The following is an 11,717-nucleotide window of genomic DNA, read 5'->3' as shown; positions in this document are numbered from 1 at the left end:
TTTTTTTATTCTTTTTTCAGTTGTTTGTTGCTCATACGTATTTATTGGTTACCCACTGCTACATAACAAATTGCTCCAAACATTAGTGGCTAAAAACAATAATGATTTAGTTACTCATGGTTTCTGTGGATCAGGAATTTAGATAGGGCACAGTGGGGATAATTTGTCTCTACTGTGACTGGGGCCTCAGCTGGAAGACTCAAAGACTGAGGGGCTAAAATCTCTGATAGCTTAACTGAGACTGGAGCATGCACTTCCAAAACGACTTACTAACATAGCTGACAGGGTGGTGCTGGCAACTGGTTCCTCTTCACTTGGGCCTCTCCTCAGAACTGCTTGAATGTCCTTCATGGCAAGACCCCTGGCTTCCTCCAGACGAAGCCATCCAAAGGAACAAGGCAGAAATAGTAATGCCTATTGTGACCTCACCTCAGACGTCACACACGCTCACTTCCACCACGTTCTATTAATTAGAAGCAAGGTGTTATGACCAGCCCACATTCAAGGAAAGGCAATTAGAATCCACCTTTTAAAGAGAAGGGTGCCAAAGAATTTGTGGAAATTTGAAAACTACCACAACGTAGTATGATTTTTTTTGTACATTATTATCCTGAGATCTTTCTAAATTCACATATCAGTTCTCATAGCTTTTTTTGTAGATTCCTTGGGATTTTCTATATATACAATCATGACATCTCTAAATAAAGACAGTTTGACTTCTTCCATCCCTTGTATGTCTTTGATTGTTTTTTTGTATGATTGCGCTGGAGAAGACCTCCAGAATAATGGAGACCATAAGTGGTGAGCATGCAAATCCTTGCGCAATTCCTGACCTAGGGTGAAAAGTATTGTCTTTCACCACTAAGTATGATGTTAACTGCAGATTTTTTGTAGATGCCCTTTATAATGTTATGGAAGGTCCCTGCTCTTCCTACTTTCTTTAATATTTTTATCAATAAATGAGTGTTGCATTTTTCTGAATTCTTTCTCAGCAATTGTTGAAAAGATCATATGAATTTTTTCCTTTATTAATATGATAAGTTACATTGATTGATTTTCAGATGTTAAACCACTTGAAATTCCTGAGTTAATCCTCAGTCATGATGTGTTATTCTCTGTATTTATTTTTAGTTCAATTTACTAACGTGTTAATGATTTTTTTCATTTACATTCATGAGACATATTGGTTTGTAGTCTGCTTTTCTTATGATGGTTTTTGTTTTAGGATAAGCTTATCCTCATATCCTAAATGTGGAATTATTTCTTTCTCCTAAGTGTTTTAAGAGCATGTATATGATTAGTATTATTTTATTCTATTTATTTATTTATTTATTTTTAAAGACAGGGTCTCACTCTGTCCCCCAGGCTGGAGTACAGTGGTGTGAACATAGCTCACTGCAGCCTCAAACTCCTAGGCTCAAGTGATCCTCCTGCCTTGGTTTCCCAAAATGCTGAGATTACAGGTGTGAGCCACTGTGCCCAGCCCATTTTCTTCTTTAAGTGTTTAATAGAATTCACGCGTGAAGCTAGATATGAAGGTTTTTATTTGTTGAAAAGTTATTAATTGTAAATTTAATTTCTTTCACTGCTACAGGACTATTTCAGTTTTCTAACTCCTCTTGAGTTAGTTTTAAAAATGTATCTTTCAAGGAATTTATCCCTTCTTTCTAAGTTATTGTTTTTATTGATATGAAGCTATTTATAATGTTTTTCTTAACCTCTTAATGTCTGTAGGATCTGTAAAGTCCCCATTATCATTCATGATATTGTCCATTTTTCTTCTTTATTAAGATAACATTTCCATTTTTATATTTATTTTCTTTCTTCTACTTACTTTGCATTTAATTTGTAATTTTTTCTAGCTTCTTAATGTAGAAGGCTAGATAACTGATTTTGATCTTTCTGTCATAAGCAAATAAAATGATAAATTTTCCAATAAGCACTACTTTTGGTGCATCTGACAAATTCTGGTATATTTTGTGTTCATTTTTATTCCATTTAGAATATTTTCTAATTTATCACATGATTTATTTAATCCATAGCTTATTTGGAAGTGTATTGTTTAATTTCCAAAAATTTACAGATTTTTCAGATCTTTGTCACTGTTTTCCAATTTAATTGCATTTTCTAATTTATTCTGAGATCCGAGAGCATATTCTGTATGATTTCAAATTTTTTTAACTTTATTGAGACCTGTGTTATGGCTCAGCATGAGTCTATCTCAATGAATGTTTCATATGCAGTAGAAAATAATGTAAATTCTAGTACCTCTGAGTGTAGTGTTCTGTAAATGTCAGTCAGTGCAAGTTAATTGATAGTGTAATTCAAGTCATCTATATTCTTAACTGATTTTCTATTTGTTAATCATTTACTACAAAAGAAATATTTATACCTCCACTATCATTATTAATTTGTCTATTTCTCATTTTCTTGTCTTTTTTCTCTAATCCCATGGCAGATTATATTTCTCATTCCATTTCTGGTAGTTTTGCTGTATGCATTTTGATACTCTATCATTTAACACATACATTCATAAGTATGGTATATTCCTACTATATTGACCCTTTTATCATTATGAAACGTCTTTTTTTTTTTGTCTCTAGTACAACTCCTTGTCTTAATGTCTACATTGTCTTATATTAATATAACCACTCCAGCTTTCTTATGCTTACTGTTTTCATCTTGTACTTTTCCTGTCTGTTTACTTTCCTTTTTTTTGTCATTTCATACCAGCAATTTTATTTACACAGCAAGAACATACAGGTATCTGTTATAAATATCAGAGATCATCTCTACATTTCAGATCTTGACTCAGTTTAAGGGCCAACAAAAGAAGGTTCTTTTCTTTCCATTAAGTTTCTTGCCTCTGTTTTTTGTTGTACAAAGTGTGTAGTACTAGCAAGTGCATTACCAATAGCATGTCTTTAATTTTCAATTTGAAATCTTATGTGCTGGAGAAAAGTGCATCGTAAGTTTTTGTTTTTGTTTTTTTTCACCTTACAAATTCAAAAGACTAGAATAATGGTAGTCATCTGGAAAAAGTAAATCATGGATAGATATAATTTTGAAGCTGATGCTTAATGATGGCAGTGATTTTTAAGTGTGGTAACAAACGTTTTGGGAGCATGTATCCTCTGTCAAGATGGTACTAGTAACAGATTCAAAGTAGCATAATATCATATCAGACTGATGTGGGTTTTTTTATGTTTGAGATCAGTTGGTGAGCCTGTTGTTCTTTAGTAAATTGGTGCCATAAGCTAAAGTTAACATATTCATATTTTCCCTGCAAATAGTCCTTCACAAATAACTGGTCATAAACTGAAAAAAAATTAATATCTGCAATATAAATGTGTTGTCTACTAGAGATGGGGCTAGATGTCTTAACAATTTCTAAGTATATCTTAAAATTTATACAGTAGTAGTTCATACCAAGAATCATCTGGGGAATTTTAGCAAAGTATATATATGTTCTAAACCTCATCAGTTCCCCATAAATGCAGCTTAAGTCTGTAAGTCTGAAGGCATATGTGTATGTTGGGTGTTTTTCTTTTTTCTTTTGAGATGGAGTTTCGCTCTTGTTGCCAAGGCTGGAGTGCAATGGTGCAATCTTAGCTCACTACAACTTCCACCTCCCGGGTTCAAGCGATTCTCCTGCCTCACCCTCCCGTGTAGCTGGGATTACAGGCATGCGCCACCACGCCCGGCCAATTTTGTATTTTTAGTAGAAATGGGGTTTCTTCATGTTGGTCAAGCTGGTCTCCAACTCGCGACCTCAGGTGATCTGCCTGCCTCGGCCTCCCAAAGTGCTGGGATTACAGACGTGACCCACCATGCCCGGCCTTGGATGTTTTTCTTTCAGCTCCTCCAGTACTTTCATATTATTCTAATATATTTTGTTGGTATGAAGCTATGAAGCAAAAGTCGCTATTACCAATGCATACATACAGTATACTGGTTTTAAGTTCCACCTCAGAGTGAATCTTAGAGCCTAGTGTAAGTGCTCCACTTTAGAGATGTACCTTAATTACTACTGTATTTGCAAATTAAGGGAAATTTAGGTCATCATTTGATTTTCTAAAACCTAAAAGGAACTGGCCATCATTACCAAGTCTTTCTAGATAATCAAGGGTAGATGACTGTTTTTAATGTAGCAATTAATGTAGGCATTCCTGCTTTCGGGTTTAAGTATGAATCAAAGCATATTTTAATTTGCTAGCGCAAATGGAATGTCTGTTTACTTTCAAACTATTTGTGGTTTTGTGTTTGCTGTATGTCTTTTGTAGACAGATAATTTCAAGTTTTGTAGACAGATAATTTCAAGCTTTCTTTTCAATCAAGTTTGACAGTCTCTTACTTTTGATGGAAGTGTTTGGGTCATTTACATTTACTGTAAATATTTATATATTTAGATTTAAGTCTGCCATTTCACTATTTAGTTCATTTCATCTCTATTTTGTTTCTCTGTTCCTCCTTTCCTGTCTTCTTTTGTGTTAAAAATTTTAACAAAGGTTTTATAACAAAATATTCTATATTTTAATACTCAAGTTGGCTTTCTAGCTATATTTATTTGCATTTTTAAAATTGTTGTCCCTGGGGCTTGTGATATGCATCTTTAACTCATCACAATTTGCATAAAGTTAATAAGCAATTATGTCTACTAAAAAATATATAGGAACTTAAAATGGTAATTATCCCATTTAGTGCCTTCCATCCTTTGTGCTATTGTTGTCATATATATGCTCCATCTATATATGTTATAAATACACCAATATGGTGTTATGATTTTTTACTTAAAAACTTACTGTCTTTTAAAAAATTAAAACAAGAAGTGTGTGTGCGTGTGTGTGTGTGTGTGTGTGTGTTGAGAAGTAAGCTGTTAAGTATATTATTTTCCTCTCTAATTTTTTTCTGCATTTAGATGTTTGGTGACTTCAGCTTTGTCGTGGGCTAGCTCTGGTCTTCTTTGTGATTATTGTATTTTAAGTTTGTTGTGCTGGTAGGAACTGTAAATTAATGTTTTTCATTAAATGTAAGGGTTTTTCACCAGTTATAGCTTCACATATTTTTTCCATCCTCTTTTCTCTCTCTTCTCCCTCTGGGACTCCAGTCATTTATCCATCAGATGCTAAACATTTTTGCACAAGTCTTTGGGGCTTTGTAAATTTTATTTAGTTTTCTTTTTCTCTCTGTTCTTCAGATTGGATGATTCCCATTAATCTTCTATCTTCAGGTTTTCTTTGTTTTATTTTTTGTTTATTTTATTTTATTTATTTATTTATTTTGAGACGAAGTTTCACTATTGTTGCCCAGGATGGAGTTCAGTGATGCGATCTCAGTTCACTGCAACCTCCACCTCCCAGGTTCAAGCGATTCTCCTGCCTCAGCCTCCCAAGTAGCTGGGATTATAGGCATGCACCACTACACTGGGCTAATCTTGTATTTTTAGTAGAGATGAAGTTTCACCATGTTGGCCAGGCTGGTTTCCAACTCCTGACCTCAGGTGATCCACCCGCCTTGGCCTCCCAAAGTGCTGGGATTACAGGCGTGAGCCACCATGCCCAGCGACAATCTTCAGGTTTTCTAATTCCTTCTTCTGCCATCTCAAATTTACTGTTGAAGTATACAGTGAGTTTTTCATTTCATTTACTGTACTTTTCAGATCTAGAATTTCAATTTTGTTCTTTCTTTAATTTCTAATTTTATGTTGAGATTCCCTCTCTGGTAACTCTTAAAACCATATTTTCCTGTTTTGTCTTTGTCCGCTAAACCCAATATCAAGACCTACTTGGAAACAGTTTCCAGTGACTTAAGTGTGGGGTCGTACCTTCCTTTTTCTTTTGAGGTGACAAATATAGCAAATACTATGACTTGATCATTACACAATGTATATACATATTTAGTATATTCTTCACCACAAACATTTATCAGTTCCTTATGGCAAGAACGTTCAAAATCCTCTTTTATAGTTATTTTGAAATATGTAACACAATATTGTTAACTGTAGTGCCTGGTAATTTTTGGTTGAAATGTGGACTTGAAAAATAGCACACCATAGTGTCTCTGAAATGTGTATTTTTGAGAATTATGTTTTATTTTATTTTTAAATGACATATAATTGTACATATTTATAGGGGACAGTGTGATGTTTTGATGCATGTATACATTGTGTAGTGAACAAATCATGGCATTTAGAATATTCATCACTTCAAACATTTATCACTTTCTAATGGTAAGGACATTCAAAAATCTCTCTTCTAGTTATTTAAAATATATAATATAATATTGTTAACTATAGTAAGCCTACTGTGCAATAGAATACCGCAACTTTCTCCTTCTATCTAACTGTAATTTTGTACCTGTTGATTAAGCCCTTTCCACCTTGCCTACCCTCCCCAGCTGCTGGTAAGCATTGTTCTACTCTATACTTGTATGAGATCGGCTTTTATAGATTCCACATCTGAGTGAGATTGTGGAGTATTTGTCTTTCCGTGCCTGGCTTATTTCATTTAACATAATGCCCTCAGGGCTCATCCGCATTGCTACACATGACCTAATTTGATTCTTTTTATGGCTGAATAGTATTCCATTATATGTATATGTATCATATTTTCTTTATCCATTCATCTGTTGATAGCCATTTAGGTTGATTCCATATCTTGACTATTGTGAATAGTGCTGCAATAAGCATGAGAGTGTGGATATCTCTTTAACATATTTATTTCATTTCCTTTGGATAAATACCCAGCAAGGGGTCTAGTTTCATTCCTCTCCATGTAGATACCCAGTTTTCCGAGCACCATTTATCGAAGAGAATTTTTTCCAATGTGTGTTCTTAGTGTCTTTGCCAAAAATCAATTAGCTGTAAGTGTGTGAATTTATTTCTGTATTTTTTATTCTGTCCTATTAGTATATATGTCTATTTTTATGCCAGTACTACGCTGTTTTGGTTATTATAGCTTTGTAGTATATTTTGAAGCCAGGTAGTGTGATGTTTCCAGCTTTGTTCTTTTTGCTCAAGATTGCTTTGACTATTTGGGGTCTTTTGAGGTTCCATACACATTTAAAGATTTTTTTCTCTTTCTATGAAGAATGTCATTGGTATTTTGATAGAGATTGCACTGAATCTGTCAATTGCTTTGATTAGTATGGACATTTTTAAAAATATTCCTCAAATCCGTAAACATGGAATATCTTTCCATTTGTTTCCTCTTCATTTCTTTTGTCAATATTTTATAGGTTTCATCACAGAGATCTTTCACCCATTTAGTTAAGTGTTTGTTTCTGTAGCTGTAATAAATGGAATTGCCTTCTTATTTTTTTCTGATTGTCTGCTATTGTCATATAGAAATGCTATAGATTTTTGTATATTGATTTTATATCCTGCAACTGTACTCAATTTACTTATTAGTTCTAACAGTATTTTGGTGAAGTTTTCAGGGTTTTCCCTGTATAAGATTATGTCATTTGGAAGCAGGGACAGTTTGATTTCTGCCTTTTCAATTTGGATGCCCTTTTTGTCTTTCTCTTGCCTAATTGCTTTGGCTAGAACCTCCAGTATTATGTTAAATAAAAGTGGTGCATTTGTGTCTTGTTCCAGATCTTAGAGGAAAAGCTTTCAACTTTTCCCCATTCAGTATGATGCTAGCTGTGAATTTGTCATATATGGGCTTTATTGTGTTGAGTTACATTTCTTGTATATCTATTTTGTTGAGAGTGTTTATCATGAGGGGATGTTGAATTTTATTAAATATCTTTTCTAGATCAATAGATTCAACATCCCTTCATGAGTTTGTCCTTGATTCTGTTAATATGATGTATTATGTTTATTGATTTGCATATATTGAACCATCCTTGCATCCCTGGAATGAATCCCATTTATTATGGTGAGTGATTTTTCTTAATGTGCTGTTGAATTCAGTTTTTAAATATTTTTTTGAGGAGTTTTGTATCTAGGTTTATTAGGGATATTGGCCAATAGATTTATTTATTTGTTGTGTCCTTATCAGGTTTTGGAAGCGGGGTGATGCTGGTCTCATAGAAAGATGTTGGAAGTATTCCCTCCTCTTCATGTCTTTTGAATAGTTTTCAAAGGATTTGTATTAGTTTTTCTTTAATGTTTGGTAGAACTCATCAGTGAGGCCATTGGGTCCTCGGCTTTTCTTTTCTGGAAGACTTTTTATTACTAATTCAATCTCATTACTTGTTATTGGTCTGTTCAAATTTTCTATTTCTTCATGATTCAATTTTCGTTAAGTTTTATGTGCCCAAGAATTTATCCATTTCTTCTAAGTTTTCATATTTGTTGGCATAGAGTTCTCTATATCTCTCTCAAAACTTAAGAAGTTTCTGCTATTATTTTGTTAAGCTTTCTGTGCCCTTCTCCATCTCTTCTCCCTCTCAAGTTTCTATAGTGTGAAAATGTGTTCACTTAATGGTGTCTCATAGGTCTTGTAGGCTTTCTTCACTCTTCAAGTGAAGAGCTGTCTTCAGTTCAGAAATTCTTTATTCTGCTTGGTGTAGTCTGCTGTTGGAACTTTCCATTATATTTTTTATTTCATTCATTAAAGTCTTCAGCTCCAAGAGTTTTTTTTTTAATGATATCTCTGTTGAATTCTTTATTCATATCATGAATTGCTTTTCTGATTTTATTGAATTGCCTATCTATATTATCTTGAATCTCATTGATTTTCCTTAAGATCATATTTTTAAATTTTTTATGCAATTAGTAAATTGCCATTTCTTTAAGGTCAGTTACGGGAGAGTTATTGTATTTTTTTGGTGGTATCATGTTTTCTTGCTTTTTCATATTTCTTGTGTCCCCGCACTGATGTCTGGGCATCTGATAGAATGGATGCCTCTTCCAGTTTTATAGAGTTGTTATCATAGGGAAAGATTTTTGCCTGCAGATGTGTCCTAAGGTGTCGGTTGTGTAGGATGCATAGGCTATGGTTCCAGGTGGATGCAGTAGTGTAGTCACCATGCAGTTTTTTCAGCTGTAGTCAATGTTAGCAATTTCTATGGATGCCTCAGTGGCATCCTAGCCTGGAGGAGTTTGTATGGCAGCTCTGTCAAATCATATGCATGGCCTTTCTGCTTGTGGCAAGGGTGCCAGGTTGTTTCATGCGCCATGGGTGCACAAGGCCTACTCCAATAGGATTAGACACAGTCTGTCCTCTGGGGGCAGGAGTGCCAGGCTGTTACACACACCGCAAGTGCATAGGGACTGCTCCTTCAGGGTAAGGTGTGGCCTTCCTGCTGGGTAGGATCATCTGTTCCTTGGGCGTCAGGACACCACATGGGCTCAGGCACCAAGGTTATGGCTGTTTCACTGGGCCTATGCTCTGAGTAATTGAGGTTGAGGTGCTGCGCCACAGGGATGGGGAAGATGGAGTGCATCGTAGGCAGCTTATTCCTGGTGGATAAGAAACAGTAGCTGCTCAACTGGTGAGTGGTGTGCTACTGTTTACAAGCACAGTGTACTTGCAGCAGAGCCTCAGGATGGGGAGAAACAAACAGTGGTTACTGGCCCTCCAGAGCACAGTGCACTATAGTAGTGGCACCGGTCTCAAGATAGTGCTGTACATCAGCAGCTTAGATCACAGAGGAGAAGGAGGCACAATGTGGGCTCATTCTTTGGAGTAATACAGCCATGTGAATGCCAGGCAGCTCCCTAGAATGGGTTCATGACTTGTGAAAACTGCAGAATTCTCAAGCAGCAAAGACTGTAGGTGTTTGCATCTTTAATGGAGATTGCTGGGAGTTCTCATGCTCACGTTTTCTCCGTAGGGAGACTGCCTCCTGGTTTCATACCGATCTTGACTGGGAAGACGAAGTGGCAAAGGCAGAATGTTTCATTCTCTTTTTTATGCAGCCATCCCAAGTCTCCATGCTCCACTGGGTCTCTGCCCCTCCCTTATTGTACTCCTTCGGAACACTTTAGTGTTCTCCTTTGGATACTCTAGTCAAAATATAGTTGTTTATTCATCATTTTGGTTCCTTTTTTTTTTGTAGGGAAATGAATGTTAGGCACCTCTAGTCAGACATCTTGCTGAAGTCACTTGTTTTACTTTTTTTGTTGTTGTTTTTAACAGGCAATTACCTTGCTTGCACTCAAACTTCAATATATGTCACCTGCACAGTGTGCAGCAACCAATGTCCTTCCTCAAGACTGCTGCTTCAACCTGGTCTTCTGGAGGTTGCTCCTGCATCTGTGTAATTTAGAAGCCAGTGAAAGATGTTGGCAGCTCAAATTCATATTATAGAGCTAACTCTCTTTGTGATTTCCTTGATCCTAAGGTTTCCCCTATATTTCCATTTGCTTTTCCAGCTCTTACCTTTGTCCTCTGAGAGCCTGAGGAATTTGAGCTGCATATGAGTTGGGAACCCTGGCAGTGTAAGTTGCAGCAAACTCACCTATCTCAATTCTAGAACATTTCTGTCTTACAAGGGAAAACCCTTCTCATTTCTTTCTGTTTTTACCCTGGGCTCCCTGGCATTTCCCACATTCATGCACAGTTAGTGGTCAGTCAGGGAACAGGACAGAGTTCATATTCAGATTTTGGATCTCTGCTCTTCTTGTGGTTCTCTTGCTCCCAAAATTTTCCTCTGAAATTCTCAGCTGTTCTGCAATACTAGACTTTGATCTCGCCATCTCAAGCCAGAATGGCTCTAGTTTTCCATAACTAGAGTTGGGTATGGGCTATATATTAGTTTGCTAAGGCTGCCATGACAAAGACTGGGTGGCTTAAACAACAGAAATTAATTATTCTCACAGTTCTAGAAGCTGAGAGTCCAAGATCAAGATATTGACAGGTTTGGTTTATCTCTTTGGCCTACAGATGGCCACCCTCTCACTGTGTCCTCACATGGCCTTTTCTCTGTGTGGGCATATACCTGGCATCACTTCCTCCTTTTTTTTTTTTTTTAAGATGATGTCTCACTCTGTCATCCAGGCTGGAGTGCAGTGGTGCGATCTCAGCTCACCACAACCTCCGCCTCCCAGGTTCACGTGATTCTCCTGCCTCAGCCTCCCAAGTAGCTGGGACTACAGGTGCATGCCACCACACCCGGCTAATTTTTTGTATTTTTAGTGGAGACAGGGTTTCGCCCTATTAGCCAGGTGGTCTCGATCTCCTTACCTCGTGATCCACCTGCCTCGGCCTCCCAAAGTGCTGGGATTACAGGCATGAGCCACCATGCCCGGCTCACTTCCTCTTCTTATAAGGACACCGGTCATGTTGAATTAGAGTTTGCCCATATGACCTCAGTTGACCTTAATTACCTTTTTAATGCTCTGTATCCAAATATAGTCATATTTTCAGGTACTACGGGTTAAGACTTCAACATATGAATTTTGAGGAAACAGAATTCAGTCTATATCACTGGTTTAGGAATACACACAGGCAAGGAAGCCTCATACTCCATCTTAACCAACGCTGTACTAATGTTCTGTTTCTCTCTGCCTTTGGTCATTCCTAGTATCTTCAGATCATTGCTTTAAATAATTTTATACAGTTTTATAATTATTATTTGTGGGAAAATCACTCAATTTTATCATGCTGCTATTATTGGAATACTCACCCTTGATACGAGCATTTTTTTTTGGGGGGCTGGGTAATACATAATACCCTAGTGCTTTTCATATTAACAAAGAGTAGCACAAGAGCTCCTTTTAGAAGGTTTTACTAACCTTCAGGCCAAGTAAGTTATCTCTCCTT

The 11,717-nt window shown here is 36.3% G+C and overlaps 1 protein-coding gene and 1 long non-coding RNA gene across 3 annotated transcripts in view; one reads left to right on the top strand and one right to left on the bottom strand.

The window, feature by feature from the left end:
• LOC134807553 (uncharacterized) overlaps positions 1-416 on the bottom strand; it is a 34,749-nt gene extending 34,333 nt beyond the window's left edge. The window contains exon 1 of one of the 2 annotated variants that reach the window (XR_010148271.1): positions 271-416. This is a non-coding gene — a long non-coding RNA (uncharacterized LOC134807553). The remainder of the gene's footprint in view (positions 1-270) is intronic. The other variant, XR_010148270.1, reaches the window with a different exon arrangement.
• The window catches only part of PLBD1 (phospholipase B domain containing 1), a 63,795-nt gene that overhangs the window by 36,875 nt on the left and 15,203 nt on the right, over positions 1-11,717 (top strand). The gene's annotated exons all lie outside the window — the stretch shown is intronic.

The sequence above is a fragment of the Pan troglodytes genome, chromosome 10 (genome assembly GCF_028858775.2).
Source record: "Pan troglodytes isolate AG18354 chromosome 10, NHGRI_mPanTro3-v2.0_pri, whole genome shotgun sequence".
Classification (NCBI taxonomy): Eukaryota; Metazoa; Chordata; class Mammalia; order Primates; family Hominidae; genus Pan; species Pan troglodytes.
The sequence above is the reverse complement of the archived record's forward strand: the minus strand, read 5'-3'. Positions and strand labels throughout refer to the sequence as shown.